A 17,835-nucleotide genomic window follows, 5' to 3' on the forward strand; every position below is an offset into this window, starting at 1 on the left:
TTCACCATGACAATAATTTTCCTGCAGTGTAGAATTTTCCATTTCATTATCTGCCATCTTTTAATCTTTTTACATTCTCATAAGTATGAATTTTTTCTTGTTTCTTATGTTTTGAAATTATTAAGATGGAATTTAAAAAATCGTAGAGTCTCCTAAAATTAGCACATTTTGTTTGGTTTTGTGTTGCTAAATCATTAAAACCAAGGTTTCCTGAAAGGTATGCTAGCAGACTATATCACTATATTGTATTGTAATTACATCTTATTATTGTATTTTGATATAGGATTTTGCTGTTGCTGTTTTATGATATAGTGTCTTGAAGCCGGACTGAAACTTGCAACTCCACTGCCTCCATTAACAATGCTTTATCACCAGGTACTGGAGGCTGATAATTATAACTCTAGCTAATCAGGAGGTTGATAACTGATATTTAGTTCAGACAGCCTGAGCAGGAAATATTATGAGTCTCTCCTCTCTAGTTCACTAAAAAAAAGCTTGCAGCTGAACTGTAGTATAATTGGTAGAGCAATAAGGTCAAGGGAAAGAAGCGTGGGATTGTCATATAGCCCCCGAGTTCAAGCCCTAAGACACAAATATGCACAGACACACATTCATACACACATACTCCCACACACTTGTACACGCACAAATTACCAGGCAAAGTTGTACCTTAAATACTTATCCAGAGATCAGACAACTGTCTACTTACTTGTGAAGGATTTTCCTTGATTATTTTGATGGAGGAGGATAGTTCATGGGACACAGACGACAAGACTTTAGTGAGGAATACTTTATAAACGACTAGCTTATAAAAAGAACAGGAGCAGGGTTTTTATCTTTAAATCTTACATTCCTTCAACTATACTATTAAAAAAAAATCATTGAATTATGAGAAAACAATGCACCTCTTCCCTTCTCTCCTTCCCCTCTGTCATAAAATATGACAAAAGATTCAAAAATACTCTTTTATCTTACAAGAATGTACACCTGTAAAAATGTCTGTCTATATGTGTAACAATACATGTGTTTTCCAATACTTGTTTGATTTTCCCACCGCTAAGAACTTGCCTTTTTTCCAGATGAAAGCACACTGGGGTTTCAAAGGCAAGTAAGATTAGGAAACAAAAACCTAATAATGTCTTAGGAAGTAGATGTCAAAAATTGATGCAAGAAGCACATGGCAGGCCGAGGGGGCCCTGAGAGGCAAAATGATTTGTGCAGGATGAGAGGAATAGTGACAAATAAGGCCTGGATCTGACCTAGGAAGGGCTATTTGAGGTTGAGACATGCCTGTATCTAGGCCTAGCTGAGGCTATTGGGATTTGACAATGTCCACATGTGTATAAATTGATGTGGGAGGGGAGATTTCAGCCTCCAGTTTGTCTTGGGGATGGTCTTATGTGAGCAAGCAGCTTAGATCATTGGGCTCTGAGAGATGACACTACCTCACTCACAATGGAATAGAATATAGATCTCTGAGAGCCACGCAACTGTAACCTACAGTTAGCTCAAGCCAGCTCACTTGGCCTGTGGCTCAGGAACAAGAAAGATGTTCCTGTACTGTTTTCAAAGTCAAGAGACTCAGGTCTCAAGCATGAGAGGTGTGAGTGCCTCACTCGATGCTGCAGACATTCGATCAGTGCCCAACCACGAATCCAATGTCTCAGGACTTTTTATAAGAAGAAACCAAGGAAATCACAAGGAAATTCAGGCCAGGTATAACTATGACAGTAAACCTATTTAATCTCATCCTAGCCCACACTAGAAACTTCTTCTTATGTGCTTTTATATGTGTAGACAGAAAATATTTGCTGTGCACTTTTCAATCCACTCTACTACAATTACTCAGTTTGAAGTGTACTCTCATTTCCATGTTTCATAGATCCATTCTTTTTTACCACCTCAGTGTGACAATGAGTCCATCCAAACCCTGAATGTGCCTTATTATGTATGGAGCCTGGACTCAGGCTTTCTGGAAATTCTGGTAATGGACCTTGTCCCTGCCTACCAGAAAGCTGATCCCTTCTATGTGGGAAACTTCCTCCACCACTTCACAGAGTGTAGGACAATGGAGCAGTTGCTGGATATTCTGAAAGTGACTGTTCCTGGGCTGGGAAGGTGGCTTAGTGGTAGAGAGCTTGCCTTGTATGCATGAGGCCCTGGGTTCGAATCCTGACCACGACATAAGCAGAAAACAAGCCAGAAGTGGTGCTGTGGCTCAAGTGGTAGAGTGCTGGCATTGAGCTGAAGAGCTGAGGGACAGGGCCCAGGCCCAGAGTTCAAGCCCTGACAAACAAAAAAGTTAGTGTTCCTAAGCCAGGCACCAGTAACTCACACCTGTAATCCTAGATACTCAGGAGACAGAGATCTGAGGTTCACGGTTCAAAGCCAGCCCTGGCAGGAAAGTCCATGATACTCCTCTCCAATAAGACACTAGAAAACCAGAAGTGGTGCTGTGGCTCAAGTGGTAGAGTGCTCCCCTTGAGCTGAAAGGCTGAGGGATAGAACCCAAGCCCAGAGTTCAAGCCCCATGACAAACAAAAGAAGTTAGTGTTCCTCCTTCAAACCCAGGGCTGATGATACCCTCTGGCAGAATATTGGAATACTAGGTACATCTCTGAGACAGTTTCACTGGGGTCTAGTCAAAGGAGCTTGGCTTGAGACAAAGAAGTGCAGTCTTTGGCTAATTCCTTAGGACTGGGCTGCCAGAATATTTCATGTGCTTCATAAGCTAGTGGAGCCTTAGTAATTTGCTTGCTGAGAGACTAGGATTTAAGGAAGGAGCAAGTGGCACCCAACGTCAACGCTCACCTAGGAAATCACTATCTTTGAGGCCTTTGAAGGAATATAGACAGAAGAAAGGAGGCAACTTTTACTTTAATTGGGGGCTTGAGTGCTGTCCCATTTCTAACACACTACCAATTGAGCCCCAGGTCCAATTCTGGCCTTTGACTGGTTAATTGAAGATAAGTATATTTAGATTTTTACAAACTAGACTGGCTTCAAACTGTGATTCTCAGATCTCACCCTACGGATTAGTAGGATTAGAGGCATGAGCCATTGTGCATTTATTTGGACAGATGCACATAAGCATCTTCACAGAATTACCATGAAGTTGTATATACATATCTGCAATTTTGTGTGTCATGTTTACATTACCATGTGGGACTTAGCGAGTCCTATGTGTGTCCTGTTAGTTCAGAAAAGGAGAAGCATAGAGTTAACTTCCTTCTCTCCTCCCATTGGTACAGATACTTCTACCATAACTGAGAAGAAGATGAACAAGTGAAGAAGTAAGTGGACGCTGGAACAAAGAATTCTATCCTTGAAAACTTGGTATCTTTGAGGTTTCTGAATCAAACTCAACTTTCTTCTTTGAACACCAGTTGTGATTTTCAACAGGGGGTTGAGGCTTGGCACATCAGTGGATAGCAGATTACACAGTTGTGGTTGTGGTTGTGCTTTTGGACTTTCATGGATGACAGGGAGGGCTGTGTGTAGCAAGTCAGATCCAGTTGGGAAAAAATTTCTCTTCCTATTACAGGGAGAATTTTAGAGGATTATATTTGAGAAATTACTAGAAGTGGGTTGTGAGGAGCATCCTGCTTGCAGGAGTCTCTTTCCACTTCCCAACAATCAATCTGCCCACAGCGTTGTTTGTTTGATCCTCCCCATGTGGATGGACTTCTACCCTGATGATTTCTATGAGCCCAAGAACAATGACACCCTGAAAGAACTTACACAGAATGTCAACCTCATCATGGCCTCTTCAGACCTGCTCTTCCGCTTACATATTTTTCTGGACCAGCTGGAGGAACCCATGAGACCAAGAAAAAGAGGAAGAAGTCCTTGTTTAGATGCCCCAGAGCTTGTGAGTAGGGATGGAACCTGAGTCTCTAGGGATGTTTCTGATTGGCCAAGAGCCCTTAGTACTCCCCAGCTTGGCAAAATTTCCTTTTATGGATATTCTTTGCCAGGTAATGTCTGTTCTCCTTTTGAAAGAACTTGGAAGTAGCCACTCATTAGAAAAAGCCTACCTCCTCATCAGTGTTCAGTCCCAACTCAAATCCTACTGCTTCTCCTATTAGATCATCTTGGAAGTTTAGTGACACCTTAACTACGAGGGTCTACTCAAAGACTCCTGTACCTATTTTCATTCTCAGGTTTGCATCACCGTAGAAAAGCTTTTGCAGAACTCCAGGTAAAGAACCCATCAGTGATGTCGTCTATGGTGACTGATGGAGATTGGAAGCCATCGCTGATCTCCAGAAATCCTGTGAAGGTAGAGTGTGTTTTTCAATTTGTAGAAAGGCCAAAGTAGGTTTTGAGTCCTGTGGACATCCCACTGATTCTGAACCCCACATGTGATGCAGGTGTATCTACACATACCACCAAGGAAGAAGACGATACAGAATGTCTTCCATTGATGTTCACAATCCAGCTAGATCAGCTCTAAATCAGTCAACAAAAAAACACTTCTTGGTGTGATGGTTAAATATGTGCTAATGGAAAATGACTCCAGTCTATGTTTAGGAAAACCAATAAGTGAGGTCCAAAATCTAGATTCAGTTGAGGAAAGGGAATCTTTCCTCACAGAATACCCAGACCAATCTCTCTTCTTGCAAGGGATCCAATTTCCAGTTGATAAATTAGAATCTGTCCCTCCCTGGACTCAGGAAGAAAATCCTGTCTTTATTGAGGAAGTAGATCCCTTTGAAGACTCTGAGGCAGAATTTCTGTCTGAAGGCAACTTAGAGGCCAATCTAGATTTTGAGATTCCTTCTCCCCTTCCTAAGAAAATCCTTATTTTTCTTTTTTTTCTGATTTTTGTAAAAGGTTCATTCTATTTATTTTTCTAACTTTATTAATATGTAAATATTTTTGACATATTCTAGAATTCATGAATCCTAAATATATTTCTTTTTAAACCTACAAACTGAAGAATCGTGCATACCTGTTCTGGAGGTGGGGAAGTAGAGTGACAGGGGGCTGTAGAAGAGAGCCTACTGGATATAATGGGAGCTGTTAAATGCAACAAGAGTGAGAAGGAAGCCAGGCCATGCCTGTATGGGGTGATAAGGTGGCTACAAAAGGTCTAGGACATAGCAGATCAGATGTCCTAGAAAGCTATTCTGTCAATTGGGACAAATACCACAATACTTATAGCGTTAAGTGGGACTCTCTTCCAACAATGAGTTCAAATCTGTATACATTTTCATTGCATTCATTTGCCTTGAGCAAATATGGAAGGAAAATTTGGCTCCAATAATATAAAAAGTCTACTTTGGGCTGAAAATATTTGACACAATATATAGGAGATATGTATACTGGAAAGTAAAAGCCATCATCAATAGAAGAAAGAAGGCTTACATAGATGAACAAACACAAAATCAGGAAAAATTTCCACAATTAAATCAGTTATATGTAAATACATGTTATATTCTTTATGTTCTACATAGTATATTATGTAATATATAAGATTCAATATGATTTTTCAAAGTAAAAAGGCATTTAAAATTTTAGAATTGCGTGTTTTTTGCACAAAACATTAGTGTAAATATTGGAGAAAGTAGTGATATAATTTGATTATAATTATATGAATATATATTTGTGTGTTTCTAGATATAACACTGAGTATAAATAAATATTATATACATATATTTGTATATATCTGTCTATGAAGTGAATATAATGAAAGTGAATATAATGAAACTGAGTTTAGTATGTATAAAAAAGTTGAGTACATGAGACTCAAACCTGTAATCCTACTGATGTAGGAAGCTCGGTTTTGAGTTTTAGTATCTCTTATCCCCAAGCCCTAGATTTTTCAGAGGAGGCATGGGCCCTACAGTGTAGCAAACAAACATATGCCATGGGATCAAACTCCCTGACCACAGAGGAAAGTCAGTAGAAATCAGGACAAGCTTCTTATCTTGACTGTGTACTCAGTTCCTGTACCAAGAAGGCCATCTTTAGAACACCAGATGGAAAGTTGGCATTCCCTCCACAAGGTTCTAAAAATATCTTTCTGAACGATAGTCTGACTATATTGAATTAAATCTTTTTCCCTTCGCAAGCTGCAAACACATAGAAATATGACAAGAGCTAAAGAAAGATGGTCAAAGACTTACAAATACATAAAATTATATACTCTGTTTCAGTAATTCAATGACAAATTATCAAAGGCATGTCGAATTTTTTTAAAGGAAATAGAAACATACTCTGAGTTTATCAGGAACTGGGTGATATTTTGGTTGCTGAATTGTTGAATGCACTTCTGGGCAAAGGAGACACATACCTTGGGGAAAATTGTGTGGGGTTGGGTGTCCTCACACGGCTTCACAATAAAATGGCCATAACATCTAGGATGTCACAGCCAACTTTGCCATGGCAGCAAGTAGGTGTCAGGCACTGATTTTGCCCTGAAGTGGACTCAACAACACCAACAGGCAAAAAGAATGAGAAGGAATGACTATTATCCACCAAACTTCAGCTTAAATAGCTGTCCTTACCAGAACTAGGATAAATTGAGCTGGAAAAGGCTGATCTCCATGTCAGGATCCTGAGCACTAAGGACTAGTGTGTGTGTGTGTGTGTGTGTTTGTGTGTGTGTGTGTGTGTGTGTGTGTGTGTGTGTGTGTCTCTGTGTGTGTGTGTGTGTGTGTGTGTGTGTGTGTGTGTGTGTGTGTGAATACTGGGGCTTGAACTCAGGGAGATGACCTTTAGCTTTTTTTAATCAAGGGTAACAGTCTACGACTTGAACCAAATTTCCATGTCTTGATTTTGAATGGTTAATTAGAGATCAAAGTTTCAATGTTGCACATGTTCATTCTTTGTCCCTCCTTTTCAATGACACCTTTAACTTCTTTTTTTTTTTGGGTCCGATCATGGGGCCTGAACTCTGGGCCTGGGCGCTGTCCCTCAGCTCTTCAGCTCAAGGTTATCGCTCTACTGCTTGAGCCACAGCGCCACTTCCGGCTTTTTTCTTTTTTCTTATGTGGTGCTGAAGAATCGAACCCAGGGCCTCGAGCATGCAAGGTAAGCGCTCTACCACTGAGCCACCTTCCCAGCCCCCCTTAAACTTCTGAAAGAGAGATAAATGTAAAAAAATGAAAAAAATGAAAGAAAATAAATATCATCTTGTTTCTGTTTCCTGGTCACTGATTATTTTTGAGATAGTGCTTCTTACTAATAAGAATTATTGGTAGAATCTGAAAACCTATTTGAGTAATAAATAGACTAGGAAAAATGTTGTCTCCTATTTTTTATCACTACATTTCTTTTTGTCTAAGTATACATGCCAGACTTACCCTAAGGGCCTAGAATAAACAAAATGGCTTATAGAGCTCAGATCATATCTTTCCACAGAAGATGACAGCCCCAGAAGAAAAACTTGTCCACAACTTGCACAAGGAAGGGAGAGTTTGATGTCTCCTTAAATCTTAGGATCGAATACTCATGAAGAACCCTGGGGACTGATGACAGCTTAAGGACCTAACATTTCCTGTGTCGTTCAACCATAGGAACAGTCACCAGTCTCCCATCATACTGTAGGTGCCACGCCTGACTGGTGACCTTGGCTGTGTCATGAGAACGTGCAGCAGGGCTCTGTCATGGTCATTGGAGAGTCAGTATTGCACACTAAGAGGACATTCATGAAGGTGGTAACAAGGCCTGAGTGAGGGTTTGTCAGATATAGATGATTTGTAACAGGCACTACTGTATTCTGGCTAAGAATGTGGATATATCATCGGGGTCTTGCACACAAATTTATCAAGTGTTAGCTTGCAACATTTCTGCATGAAAGCCAACAAAAGGTCATCAATGCCCTCTGAACATATTCTCATCAATATTTAGTAAGTAAAAAGCTATAAAAATCAAGTTCATCATGACGAAAAATCTGATATGAAAACCAAATTGCAGGAGCATTTACAAAAAATGTTTTTCTGTATGTATCAAATGTGACAAAATATTAAAAATTAATGAAGCTGGGAAAGTTAAATTGATTTCTTTTTTACTATGGTTGCAACTGTCTTTTACATTTCAACTACTTAACAAAAAGAAGGTAGGCCAAGTACCACTGGTGGCTCACACCTGTAATTCTAGCTAGTTAGAAACCTGAGATCTGAGGAAAGTGAATTGAAGTTAGACTAGTTAGGAAATCCAGTGAAACTTTGATCTTTAATTAACCATTCAAAATCAAGACATGGAAGTTTGGTTCAAGTCTTAAACTGTCAACCTTGATTAAAAAAGCTAAATGTCAGCTCCCTGAATTCAAGCCCCAGTATTCACACACACACACACACACACACACACACACACACACACACACACACACACACACACACACACACACATTCTCAAAAATAACCAGTGACCAGGAAACAGAAACAAGATGATATATATTTTCTTTCCTTTTTGTCATTTTTTTCAGAAGTTAAAGGGGTCATAGAAAAGGAGGGACAAAGAATGAACACGTGCAACACTGGTATTCAATTGGTACTATGTTGAAAATGACCTATGCAATTTGTTTTGGGGGAAGAATGGGAAAACAGAAAAAGAGATAAAGTGAAAGGGTAAAATTGTCCAAAAAAATGCACTCAGGGAATTAGAGCTGTGGCGCAATATGAGTGCCATTATTCAGCAAAAGAGCTCAGAGAAAGTGTCCAGGCCCTGGATTCAAGCCTCATTACTGACTAAAACAAAAACAAGAAAAAAGAAATGTAATCCTTACCACACGATTGTAACTAAAACCTCTACAGCACAATAATAATAATAATAATAATAATAATAATAATAATAATAATAATAATAATAATAATAATAATAATAATGATAGAAGTAGATGATGATGAAGAAGAAGAAGAAGGAAGTTAAAGAAAACCAAACCTGTGAGAAAAATTGAGAGAGCAAGGGAAGGACTGACCTTTCAAAAAGAAATATATCCATACCTGACTTATATGCCTGTAACCTCAGTGTAATTCACATTTATAATAACAATACAAAAGAAAAAACAGAAATGTAGTGCTGGAGCCATAACTCAAATGGGAGGTCAGACTAATATGTATGTGATACCAAGGTCAACCCCCTTATCAATTTCTCCTTCAAAAATGGTTCTTCTTATCACTTGTGCTTTCCTTTGCTTATGAAAAGGGGTGCAGTTAAAGAAAGAGAAAGGTAATCTGTCAGGCACAGAACTGTACTTGCAAAGAGCAGTACTCACTAGAACACATGTTTACTAGACCACTTGATGACTCCACGTTTTCTGAAATAAACAGAACTAGTTGGAATTGAATACATGCTCCACTGTATACTAGATGGGGGCTCAAAATTATTGAAACTCTCTGGATCTCAAATTCTTTACAGGTAAAATGAGCATAACAATACGTACCTCACAGCATTATGAGATCTGGTTGTCATCAAACATGGAGCGGTTTTATCTTTGGTGTGTGTGCAACACTCAAACATTGCTGGAAGGAGTAAAAACTGGCATGATGTTTACTATATTACTTAAGAGTAATACAACATGCCTGTAATCCTACTTACAAAAGAGGCTGAGAAAAGAGGATCAAGGTTTTAAGTCTGGAGGAAACTGGATCAGATTCATCTCCAATGATCTCTAAAAAAGATTGAGGTGGAGTTTGGTTCAAGTGGTAGAGTGCTATACTGGAGCATAAGCCTCAGGAACAGTGCCAAGGGAATGAGTTCAAGCCCTAGGACCAGCACAAGCACACACACATGCACAAGCACACACACACACTAAATTGTTTGTGTTCCTATCACCCTGCTTAACAATATATTTCCTTTTCCAAGCTCACCTGATTTTTTCTGTTTTAAAAGGGACTTCTGTGTAGCACAGGCTGCTCCTAAACTTACAATCCCCCTGGGTACTGGGAGTACAGGCAAGCCTACTATAATTGCCTTCACTCAATAACTCTATTTATAACATATTAGCAAGAAATTCATTCATACTCATGAAGATATTTAGCTTAAAGCTGTTCACAGTAATATTCTACTGTACAAAATGTAAATAATATAACTGGATATGGTACTATCCTACCACATGGTAATACCAGCCAATACTCAGGAACCTGACACAGGAGAATAAGCAGGTGAGGAAAGCCTGGTCTATGCTGCAAAACCTGGTCTCCAAAGGAAAGAAATTCTATAAATATTAATCTACTATGAAACATACAATATGTTAAATTTATATAATGTAACGAATAGATCATTATTAATAAAAATAAAATCTTGGCAGAAATTTTAAATACATACATATGCATATATATTTAAACTTGTAGAAATAAAATTTCAAGTGCTTTTATCTGCATCTTTCAGTCTACCTGTCACCTACTTATTTACTGACACATTGATTTCTGTTTAGTCTTCACAAAACACTGTTCTCTCACATAAGTACACAAAATTGTAAAACAAAAAGTACAAAACAAATATTATCATAAATACAAATGTAGTTTAATCCCTACCAAAATAATTTGGAGAAAACATACATTAAGTTAATGGCATTGTATACTGCTCAGGAAGGGGAATCTAGGAAAATGTAGATTGTATATGTGTGTGTGTGTGTGTGTGTGTGTGTGTGTGTGTGTGTGTGTGTGTGTGTGTGTGTGTGTGTGTGTCTGTCTGTCTGTCTGTCTGTCTGTCTTTCTGTGTCTGTGTGTTTTCCATGAGTAATATTGGAGTTAGAATTAAATGTATTATTCTTGCTTGGTCTTTTTGCTCAAAGATGACACTCTACCACTTGATCCACATCTCCACTTCTGGATTTTGTTTTCTTAATTGGAGAAATATCTCAGATTTTCTGCATGGGCTGCTTTAAACCTGAATCCTCAGTTTTTGACCTCTAAAGTAGATAGGTTTTAAAATATGAGCCACTGGTGGAAATCAACTACGTTAATATTTTTGCCTGTTTGAATGAATTTTAAAGTAATACATATATGTTACATTTGAGAGTGACTGGAAATAGTCATTAACGTTTAACAGAATTTAAAACATACAAAGCTGAGAATGGCAAGTAGCTGAGAACAGAATGGAATAAATCAAAATTACCTATGACAGTTTTCAGTCTGTGCACAGAAATAATTACATTATTGGAGCCCAAAGCCATCAGATAGCTGAGCTCCAGCTGGCTGCTATGCTCATGAGGCTAGCTGGTGCTATTCACCAGAATGTGATGTTGTTGGATAGTAGGGATCAGCTTCAAGTTAAGAACCTGAAATATTTCTATTCATCTAGAAGAGGAAACATACCAGGACAAGAAATGTGATTAAAATTGCTGAATGCAAAAACCATCCAAAGGAAGACCGAATAACTTTCTATATCTGAAAAGAGTATTCTCTCACAAAGAATCATGAGCTGAATATAGTGGTCAATGTTTGTAATCTCCGAACTTGGGAGGCTGATTTAGAAGTTAGCTTGAGGCCAGCCTAAGTTTTAGGCAATCAGAAGGACATATAGTAAAATGCTATCTTAAAACAACAACAACAAAAGACCCAGTGACTGGGAGTATTTTTAGTGGTAGAGTGCTGGCCTTACATGCAAGAAGCACTTGATTTGATTCCTCAGTATGTCGTAAGCAGAAAAACTGGAAGTGGTGCTGTGGCTCAATTGGTAGTGTGCTAGCCTTGAGCAAAAGAAATTTAGGAAGAGTGCACAGGCCCTGATTTCAAGCCCCAGCTCTGGCAAAATTTAAAAAAAAAAAACAAGTGCAAAATGCTGTTTGTTGAAATAAATATGTTGAAGAATTTTTATACTCACTAGAAAATAGTGCTGTTGGGAATTCATAATGAACTTTGTTAGGAAAAATTAAAATAAATTAATGAAATATTATCTGGCATTGGAAAGAACATAGTGAGATGTAAAAATGATTGGTGCCTATAGTTAATTGATACAACAATGTTATAGATACACTTGCCAAACTGTGATTTTTTTAAGTATACAATCGTGGGTTTGTTCTTTTTCAAAATAATTTTACTGCCAGGCCTAGCTACTAAGGAGACTGAGAACTGTTCGAATCCAGCCAGGGCAGCAAAGTCTGTGAGACCTTTATATCCAACTAAAGGTTCAGAAAATGTGAAGTGGCACTGTTGCTTAAGTGGTAGAGTGCTAGTCTTGAGCTGAAGAGTTGAGATACGATGCCCAGGCCTAGAGTTCAAGCTCCACAACTGACAAAAAATAGTAATAGTAATAATATTAATTTTATTGTTACTATTAAGGTGTTATATATAAATGCTACCAATTCATAAGTTTTTTTCTTTGCTAAAAGAAATACGTATCCATCTTCATTGCCAACAGCCAGGATTTGGCCATCTGCTTTCCAGCTGATCTCTCGATGTAGAGGCAATGTGTAATACAAAACAATACAAACCCTTTCTGACTATAAATAATTTTTTCCCTGCACATCTTAAAAATCAATGCTGACAACATGAAATTAAAAATCCCTAAGTTTAAAACATTCTTCTAAACAAGTTAAAGAAATCCTGATAACAAGTATTTTAAGAATAATTTCAGAGAGCTTGAACTCAGGGCCTGGGTTCTGTCTCTGAGATTTACTACTCAAGATTGGGTTGCCAGTTTGAGCCACAGTGCCACTTCCAGTTTTCTCGTGATTAGTTGCACAGAAAAGTCTCACCAACTTTCCTCTCCAACCTGGCTTTGAACTAGGATCTAGAGATCTCAGCCCTCTGAGTAGCTAGGTTTATAGGCCTGAGCCCCTGGCACCTGGCTTTTTGCTTACCTGAGACAGAGGCCAGTTAATATTAAATGTCAATCATGTTTAATTTTGTAAAATGAAGTTAACTGAAATGCCTTCCACTAGAAATAAGGAATCAAATGAGTAGGTGGGTTACAACGTTATTACCAAAAGTTACTTATTTTCCTTGTGTTTTTTTCTTCCAAAATTGTGTGCTTTCCAGAATCATACCTTATCTTTCCTTGCTAATTTCTTTGGTTTATTTCATAATTGTCCACATCTTCTTCAGCAATCATTTACTTATGTGAAGAGCTTTCAAACATCTATTTTCAGCCCAAATTCCTTGTATACACCTCTCATCCATATATTCAGCTGACATAAAAAGTTGTGAAACAGTAATCATCTCTTATCAGTATTGGATATTAATGTGTAAGTTAAATTTAAGAAAATAACATCAATAATTGTAACATGATTTTAATAATAATGCTAAACATAAATACAACGTTGATTATATTCTGAACAATTTAATAAAAACCTCCAGGAAAAGAAATCACTTTTTTTAGTGCTGATATTATGGTTTAAACTCAGGACCTTACCTTCTCACTTAAGCTTTTTCCCTCAAGGGTGGTGCTCTGTATTTCAACCACAGCTCTCCTTCGAATTTTATTTGGGGGATAACATAGAGATAAGAATCTCATGGAATAAAAACAATCATTTGTGTCCCTATCTTATTTCACATAACATTCTCTTATAAGGTTATATGGTACCATGTACTACTTTCTGAAAGTGAGGTTAACCATGGGACCTATGGTTATTGGAGCCTCGCTTATTTCACTTAATAAAATTGTTTCCCCATCTTTCCATTTCCTAGCAAATGGGGCGATTTCATTCTCTCTGATGGAGGCATAGAATTCCAGTGTTTTTGTGTGTATCACATTTTCTTGATCCATTCATCTACTGAGAGGCATCTGGGTTGGTTCCATATCTTAGCTATGGTAAATAATGCTGCAATAAACATAGTTGTGCCGGTAGCTTAGTATGGACTTGTGTGTTATCATTTGGTAAATGCCCAAAAGTGGGATTGCTGGGGTATAGGGGAGCTCTAAGTGGAGTCTTGGAAAAAATTATATTAAGTAAAGTAAGTCAGACAAAAGAAACATAGGTCCCATGGTTTCCCTTATTTGGAATAACTAGTGTATATCTGGGACACGCATAAGAGTTCAAAAGCTATGTACATACCAACAGATAAGATGATGTTAAGCGAAGTGAATCCCAAGATAGGCTTTATAATTTACCATGTGATTTCTTTTTGTTTTTGTTTTTGTATTTTCCCCCACCAAGGTATAACTCCTTTTTTCACTGTATTTAATGTATGTGCCCTGCATCTTGTATACACCATTTCTCTAACTTGGGTAGGGCAAGGGAAAAAACAAAATGTTTAAATAGGGCAGGCTGACCCGTTGTAACAATGAGATGCACAAGACACTATGTTGAAAAAGAATCTTTACAATATGGGTGGGGAAGCAGGGAAGGGAGGAGAGGGGGGTGTGTAGTTGTGGAGGTGGGAGGAAGAAAGGGTAGGGGAAAAACAAAGGAGGAGGTACAATACCTCATAGAAAATGTACTCATTACCTTGCTCATGTAACTATAACCCCTCTATACCATATTTTTACAGTAAAAACCTCTTTTATAAAACAGAAGGTGTCATGTACACCAAGTATAGCAGCCCACATATGTAATTCCCGCTGATTGGGAAGCAGAGATGACAAGGATCATGGTCTGAGGCCAGGCCAGAGAAAAAACTGCCAAGACGGCCATCCTAACGAATGAGCTTTCCATAGTGGTTCACATCTGTATTCCTAGCTAATTATGTGGGAGGCATAGGTAGCAAAGTCTCAGTCAATCTAAGATCAGACCCGGGCAAAAAGTTCAAGACCTCAAGTAATTAAATGGACTAGAAGTATGGTAAAAGTAGTTGAGCTTCTTGATGCTATTCAACCAGAGTCCTATCTAGCAAACAGGGAACCCCTGAATAGAACCCTTCCACCAAAAAGCCTAAATAATTTTAGCCTATTTGAACATCTAATTTCAAGGAGCCTGACAGATCAGAGATGATGACATTCTCTGTAAAATTAGGTATTCAAAAGAGACAAAGTTATTTAGATTTTGAAAAAATTGAAAAGGAAAATACATGTGATTTTTGTTAGCTCTGTAATTCTTGAAAACATGAAATGTACTCAAGTATTTAATATATATCCATATGTGTGCATATGTCCATGTATATATGTATATCCAAGTATGTATGTATATATATGTATATATACATACATATATGTATATGTATTTATATGTATGTATATATACATACATACATACAAGTGGTTCATCTCTATTCTGTGTAGCAAATGGTACAAATGAATCTGTATAATCACTATTCAAATGCATGAATAGACAAAGAGAATGAGCAAAGAACTCATATTCAGGAAATTATGGCTAGCCCATAACCCTGAAAATCTTTTACATCAGTTTGCATGTTTCAGTTACTGCAGTACAGGGACAGTAGGACAACAGTGGGATACTAGGCAGATGAAATTAGAAATGAGAGATACAAATGTTAAAATATTCTTTCTTATGGGTAAGTAGAATTTCCTCTGTGTGTGTGTGTGGGTGTGTGTGTGTATTACATTTTCTTGATTTTTTTTCTGTTGAAGGTTATCTGGGCATATTCAATAAGAATGGTCTGGATGAAACCTTTACTATATCCTGGTTTGTAATCTTTCAGGTAAATGCCTGGAGTAGAGTTGCTGGATCATATGGAAGTGGGTAGTCAAATGAGGGGTGAAGGGTTAAAAGGTAGATGAATGACCAGGAGAAAAGGGGGAAAATGCAGAAAGGAATCCAATAAACATCCTACAATATTAAGAAGAGTGAAGGAAGAAGTGCATAGAGGAAGGATGGATGAGAACATTGAAAGGGTTGGCACTAATCAAGGTATATTGTACGCATAAAATGCTTTGTTTAATGATAATTTCTTACTGCTTAAAATTTCTTTCTACTTAAAATAATAATTAAAAAATCATGTCCCTAAACTGTTATGCAATTAGAAGCAAAGAATGAAAATTTGCTCTGATCAACTCCAGGGTCTATAAGTTTTTTTTGTTAGGATAAGTTTTAGAACAACACTAATGATACATATCACCTGAAGAAAATTTAATGATTTTCAGTTATTTATAGTAATCATTTTGGAGATATGGCTCAAGTGGCAAAATGCTACTTAGTGAGCAAAGCTGTCAGATAATGAATTCAAGTCTCAATCTCGAACAAAAGTACAAACAATCAGTAAAATTCAGGCACTTTCCTGGGCACTGGTAACTCATGCCTTTAATCTTACCTTTAATCAAAAGGCAGAGATCTGGGGATCTCAGTTGAATGTCAGCTTAGATAGGAACGTCTGTGAGTTTCTCATCTCCAACACACTGCCAAAGAAAGCTGGAAGTGGACTCATGGTTCAAGTGGTAGAATGCTGGCCTACAGCAAAAAGCTCAGAGGCAGAACCCAATCCTAAAGTTCACGCCTTAGAATAGTGCATATACAAACACAGGGGAAGTAAGTCACTCAAGTTCTCAATCTTCCATTTCCCTAATCCTAACTCAAATCTTGGACAGAACCCTAAGAGTAACCTTGATGATAATAGTAACCCAATCTTAAAATTAATGGAAAATATATCCTAACAGATACTCATTGTCTTTGAAATGATTTGGACTTTGCTCCAAATACTACAGATTCCCTGACTTGGACTCTGAAATCGTTCCCTATTATTAATCATTAACCTCAAATCTTCATATCATGAAAACTTCTGTAGTTTCCACTAATCTTAACTTTTAATGAACTCCTCTATCTCCAAAAAGAAGTTTCAGGTTTACTTAAAATCTACTCTAGTTCTTAACCCTAACTATATATCTAAACATTACTAGAAACCTAACTCTAAATTTAACCCTATTGAACCCTTAATAATAAACTTAAGAAAACTCTGTAGTTTTCTTTAAATTTCACACTTATTTTACTTGAAAGTGTTAGCAGAAAACTCAGTTTTACCTGAAAGCTTACCCTTCCCTAAGCCTAAGTCTAACCTGAACTAGAAAAGCAACCCAAGCCCTAGAACTAATAGCCTTTGGATTCTAAAGGTCATAAAAATACATTAGTTTTTATTCATCCTAACTTTGATTTAACTCATCCTTCTAAAAATACTTTGTAGTTTTACTCATTATCTTGCCATTTTTGTAACCATAACCCTAACTGGAATATTGAAGCTAACCCTCACAATAACCATACCCTAATCTTAATATTATTAGCAGTTTCTTATTTCACATTCATCCTAATTCTAACTAGACTTGTTATTCGAAGATTTACTTTGAGTTGGACCCTAAACTTTCCATTTCCCTAATGCTAACACTAACTCCAGCTGGAACTAAAACCTAACTTTCACACTAATGATAGTCCAATTCTAATGTTTAAGAAAAATACTCTAGTTTTTATTCATTCTAATGAATACTCCAGTTTGCACTCTGGAAATGAGTTTGTTTGCCCTAATTCCCACAAATTTTCTGACTCTTCCTCTGAAGTTATCTTGTTCCCTAACATGAACCATTATTTTAGTTGTCCTCACATTCTCTAATCAGGAAAAATACTGTAGTTTCCAATGATCCTACCTTTTCCTGAACCCCTGTGCCCTAAAACAATATCAGATTTCCTTACCATCTAGTCCATTAATTAACTCTAACTCTCAACCTAAACCTGGCTGGAAAACTCTCATTAATCATTACAAGAATGATCACTGAGAAATAAATATAATGATAATGGTCTAGTTACTGTTTAATCTCATATTTTTGCTTCCACTTGTGAGTGAAAACTTAATATTATACTAAAAACTTTACTATTCATAACACTATTCATACTCAGAACAAAATACTGACCCTAATGATAATCCAAATTATATGTCAATACTAACACTAACACAAGTAAACTTGTTTTCACTCATCCTAACTTGATTCAAATAAGCTTTCCAAAAATATGTTTCAATTTTTTTCCAATATCTTAGTCATTTTCTAACCCTAAACTTAATCTTA

The 17,835-nt window shown here is 37.2% G+C and overlaps 1 long non-coding RNA gene across 1 annotated transcript; it reads right to left on the bottom strand.

Annotated features, from left to right (window-relative positions):
- Positions 1-3,753: 3,753 nt before the first annotated feature.
- On the bottom strand, positions 3,754-16,196 carry LOC138823887 (uncharacterized). Its single transcript, XR_011370943.1, has 3 exons — positions 16,101-16,196; positions 4,148-4,274; positions 3,754-3,808 (listed from the first exon to the last, which is right to left on the bottom strand). It is a non-coding gene; the product is annotated as an uncharacterized lncRNA (long non-coding RNA).
- Positions 16,197-17,835: the final 1,639 nt, after the last annotated feature.

This window comes from Dipodomys merriami, unplaced genomic scaffold, assembly GCF_024711535.1.
Source record: "Dipodomys merriami isolate MVZ:Mamm:240054 unplaced genomic scaffold, mDipMer1.0.p SCAF_1243, whole genome shotgun sequence".
NCBI classification, from domain to species: Eukaryota; Metazoa; Chordata; class Mammalia; order Rodentia; family Heteromyidae; genus Dipodomys; species Dipodomys merriami.